Here is a 5,588-nt window from a genome sequence, read left to right on the forward strand (position 1 = left end):
TGCTTGCACTTATACCATTCCAACACTCCTCAGCAATACATTGGATTATGATAACAATTGGAGATGAAAAACTCCATAGCTATTCATCAGACCACCTGGAGAAAAAAATTCCTACACAGAGGAATAGAAGACACATTTCTACCTGAGGGCAAAGGGAGGGGGCTGAGAGCATCTTAGAGGGTCTAGAAAGAAAAGTTGATGCCAATTAATAGGGGATATGTCTCTCATATCCCTATCACTAGATTAAGCTACAAGTAAAATGCGAATTGAGAGCAAGCTGGAGAGAGAAACTATTTGGCCTGTGTAACAAGAAATGTGAGAAGCAGAGCTGAAGCACCTGCTGAGAGCGGATCGTGGTCAGCGAAGATAAGAGCTCTGTGGTCTGGGGTCGGCAGTAGGTTTTTGTTCACCTACAAAGCTCATGCCATATTCAGGATGTGACTAGCAAGCATGGAGAAGATGCAACAGGTCCTTACTTAAAACACACCCCGCTCTGGAGGAGACTGAAGTCAATCTGTTCAGCATAGCTCCAAGGATGCTGGAAGACTAAAGGGAAACCACAGGGGGAAGGATATATATGACAAATGATATTGCAAAATAGAAGAAATAATCCTTGCAGAATATTGACACAGAATGTAACAAGTGATGTTTTGATTCTAGATAGATAGTCCATTAGAAAGTCAGTGCCTCATTTTAATATTACCTTTAAAGACAGAATCATGTGACTGCATAAAAAATAATGTCTCTTATATGTTATCTATTGTTGTGTAACAAATTACCCCAAATTTAGTAGCTTAAACAAAACAAACAAACAGACAAAAAACACATTATTTTATGTCACACAGTTTCTGAGGGTTAGAAATGTAGGAGTGACTTAATTGCGTGGTTCTATATCAGAGTCTCTCATGAGATTGCAGTGAATCTGAAGGCTTGGGTTGACATCATTTTAAAGTTTGAAGTGTAAACTTATCCTGAAGTTTCACAAGATTCCCAGGAAATGAACATTGCATCAGTGATTATTCTGAAATTAGTCTTTTAAATATTGAAATCTCTCAGAAATTATATTCATTTGCAGTTCATAAACTTTTTTTGTTAGACATATATGATGTCTCATGTTTCATTTTGCTAATTATAGTTCCTGATTTGACTCTTCATAAGTCATAACCATTCCCATACTTTAGTCTTAGGAGAGGGAATGGTGATGTTGGGATATATATCAATCTATGACTGTGTCTTTATATATTAGAAAGACTTAGAGTCTAACTAATTTGAGTTCCGATCCAGATTCTGCACATACTAGCTGAGTTACCTTGACTTCTTAGAACTTATTTCCTCATCAGAACAATGAAGGTCATAATGTTACTTACTTCATTTACATAGTTATGGTAAAGTCAAAGTAAGCAAAGGGTAAGCACACATATACAATGGATAAATATTATACACACACACACACACACACACACATGCATGTGTGTATACTTGTTTAGCCTTACAAAGTATTCAACAAATGGTAACGATTATTGTGATATTTTTATGTACATGCATGTGTTCACATTGGTTGCCCAGCAGCTAATCATTGTCAGAAAAGCATGGGCTTTGAGCTTAGAAAAATCTGGATTTGTGTCTTGGATGGCTCCACCACTTAATAGCTATATGGCTCTTTGGTGTGTTCAGACTGCTATAACAAAATGCCACAGACTGGGGGGCTATAAACAAACAAACAAACAAACAAACAAAGAAGAACATTTATTTCTCACAGTTCTGGAGGCTGGAAGTCTTAGGTCAGTGTACCAACATGGTCAGATGAAGGCCCACTTCAGGGTCACAGACTTCTAGTTATATCATCACATGGTGGAAAGGGCTAAGGGGCTCTGTGGGGTCTCTTTTATAAGAGCACTGACTTCATGAAGGCTCCACCTTCATGACCTAAGCACTCCCTAAATGTCCTACCTCCTGATATCACTTTGTACATTAAGATTTCGACATACAAATTGGAGAGTGACACAAATATTTAGACTATAGCTATGATCTTTACGGATTTTTTTTTTTTTATCTTCTCTAAGCTTCAGTTTCTTTATCAGTATGTGTGGCTTTAATAATAGTATCTACCTCAAAGGCATCATACATCCTTACTCCCACTGCATTGAAAAGAAAAGTTAGCAGAACCACTACTTCTATTACCCAAATAACTTTTCTGTTACCACCTTTCCTCACCTTTCTTAAGCAGCTTCTCCTCTCCACATATACAGAGCCCTAGCCACACACTGGAAGCTGGAGAGAAATTAATCGTTCTTATAAAGGACTTCATGATGCATTTGTTGTGTCTTCAGATGACAATTCTATCTTCTGAGCCAATAAAATATGGCAAAATCAGCAGTAGACCCTCTATTAGGGGAATTCATCAGATTTCTTCTTCCCACTCACATCACCAATCCTACTGTTCTCATTTAAATTATCTGTCCCTTTCCTCTAGTTATTGACTTAACACAGGTACCAGTCTTCAAACTCCTTACTGTCAGTTTAAGTAGTATCAATCACTTTTCCCCTCCAGGTAATTGCTGCCTAGTGCCCTCTTTCACTGGGACTCTATGACTGGAGTAAAGCCTAAGGCATGCCTGATTCCAGCCACCAGCACATGACACCGTTGCACTATTTCTCCACCAAATCCATTGCTGAAGACACAACAATATTGAGTCGTGTGTACTAAAACACATTTTAAAATTAGGGAATGTAAATGAATATCTGTCTTTTGTTTCTCCCAGGTATGAACTTTGTTTTATATTGATGTTTCTCAAAGAGGGTTCAAGGATCACCTGAATAAGAATGAGTTGGGTTGTTTGCTTAAAATATACATTCCAAGACTGCACTCCAGGCCTACTAAGTATATGAGGAGTGTAATCAAGAAAATTATTTCAGACCAAGAATCCAGGAGATGTTGATGCATATAAAAGTCAAGAAAACCCGATTTTGTCACATCTTCTGTAATCTCAGATTCTCTCAGTAGATGGTGTTATCGGACTATTTTTCTCTGAATTTCTGCCATCATATTGTTTGCTGTCAGTATCAAAATAAGTGGCAAATTCTGTTATCCCATACTCTTCTCAATTTGATAAATTTACAATTCTTAGTCTCACACATGCTATTTTTTGAGACATATAAACATAACATGTATAAAATTGAGATGTTGTCCAAAGTTAGGAGAACAGGTAATTAGACTAGAAGTTGGCAAACATTTTCTATAAAGGGCCAGATGGCAAATATTTTAAGTGTAACTGGCCATAGTTCCTCTAGCAACTATACAACTCTGCTGTTGTAGCATGAAAACAACCATAAATAATATATGAATGAATGTGTGTGGCTTTGTTCCAATATAGTTTTATTTATGGACATTAAAATTTCAATTTCAAGTAGTTGTTACATATCACAAAATAGTCTTCTTCTTTTGATTGTCTTTCAACCTCTTAAAAATGTAAAAAAACATTCTTAGCTCATGAACCATATAAATACAGAGAGTGAACTGTATTTGGTCTGCTACCTATGGGCTGTAGTTTGCCAATCCCATATATACAAACTTGTATTTGTTCAAATCAAAGACATAGCAGTTAAGAGCTTGGGTTCTGATGTCAGGCAGTCTGGGTGCAAATGCTGGCTTAACAAGTTCCTTAATATTTTCAAGCCTTAATTTTTTTTTATGAGTAAAATGAGAATAACAATAGTAAAGTTCTCTTAAGATTATTGTGAGGATTGTAGGAATTGATTCATGAAAAAAAGCTTAGAAGAGTGCTGAACATAAAGAAAGTGCCAGTAAGTAGTAACTATTTTAATAGATTAAGTCCTTTCCTAGATGTTTTCAAGACATCACATTCCAATCTCATAACAATCCTTGAATGTATGTATTATTGTGCTTTTTTAACACATAGGGGAAGTGAAGCTCTGAAGGGTAAATTATTTGTAACAGGATTACATAGCTAGTAAGCAGAAGAGCCTGGATTTTGGGTCAGGCTCACGTTTGTCTTATTTCAAAGTTCATGCCTTTGCCACTACGCTGATCTCTTCCTTCAGTTCATTTTTGTAATATTATGTTTTGTATTGCTATAAAGGTTAGAATTCTATAAATTTATTTGTTTCACAGTGCTAAAATTTCTACTTTAAATAATTACTGAGATTCACAACCAACATACTATTATGTGTATTTGTCCAAAGTAGCTTGTGAAATTTAAAAACATATGATAGTGCTATGATTAGTTTTATGTGTCAACTCGGCTATGAATAACTATGGTACCTAGTTATTCAATACAAATTTATGTGTTATTATGAAGATACTTTATATATGGGGTTAACATCTTCAATTGGTTAAGTTTAAGTAAAGGAGATTACCTCTATAATGTGGGTAGGCATCATCCAATTATTTGAAAGGCCTTAAAAGAACAAATGAGGTTTCACTGAGAAAGAAAAAATGCTGCTCCAAACTGCAACATCAGGCCCTGTCTGAGAGCTTCTAGCCTGCTGGCCCGCCTAACTAATTTCAGACTTGCAGCCCTCATGATCACATAAGCCGATTCCTTGAAATAAATCTCTACTGGTTCTGTTTCTCTGAAGAGGCTTGACTAATACAGATGTTAAATTTTGACATATATGAAAAAATCTAGGTGTATTTTCATTTGTACATGTAACCAAGGTTTCTTGGACTCCTCTTTCTGGGGGATAGGGAGCAGGACTTAAATGATAGTAATGGTTCCAAAAAGATTTCTCTGACTTTGTTCTCTCATTCTACAGCAATATTTATTTACTGGGAGCAATTTCCCCTTCTATGGAACTTTTGGCAATGTCTTGAGAGATTTATGTTTGTCATAACTAATGAGTACAGCTACCAGCTAGTACGTAGAAATCAGGGACACTACTAAGCATTCTACATTGCATGGAACATAGCTCCATAACAAAGAACTATACATCTCAAAATGTAATAGTGATGAAGTTAAGAAAGTTTGTTCTACAGGAATGTAGTCCCTTTAAAAATCTTACCAAATAGTTATTGAAGTCCCCAGGTGGGAGCAGAGAGAAGTTGTTTTATACACTAAGTTCTCTGTTTCTCCATTCTCCCATTTTGATGTCCTTGTTGCTGCTGATGCTCAAAGTAGCAACTATATCATCATTTTCCAAGAATTGCTCAATACTGGTGCTAAAATTTGCTGAAAGTAGAGATGCTGTTGCAAATGTTCATTGATATCTGGTATGAGGTGCCAGACGCCTAATATCTAGAAACCTTGTGTCGGTGTTGAGGACTTCATTTCTCATTGCTGAAACTGCTGGAACCTGTGTCATCAATACCGGGGCTTTCTGGATTCTGGATTCTCATCATTGTTACTTTTCTCATTTTTAGCTTTTGTTTATCACAGTACTCTCCTCTTGAGACTCAGGAAACAACATGAGTGACACTCACCATGTAGTACACAGAGTTATTCCCTACTTTGAAATGGCACATTTTTCTAGAACCAGGTGAAGTTCCTCAACTACTTTTTCCTTAAAATAAAATCTCTCCCAAGAACATTTTAAATTCCCCATGATAATCCATAATGAGCACATATTAT

Source organism: Pteropus vampyrus, unplaced genomic scaffold (assembly GCF_000151845.1).
Source record: "Pteropus vampyrus isolate Shadow unplaced genomic scaffold, Pvam_2.0 Scaffold63, whole genome shotgun sequence".
NCBI classification, from domain to species: Eukaryota; Metazoa; Chordata; class Mammalia; order Chiroptera; family Pteropodidae; genus Pteropus; species Pteropus vampyrus.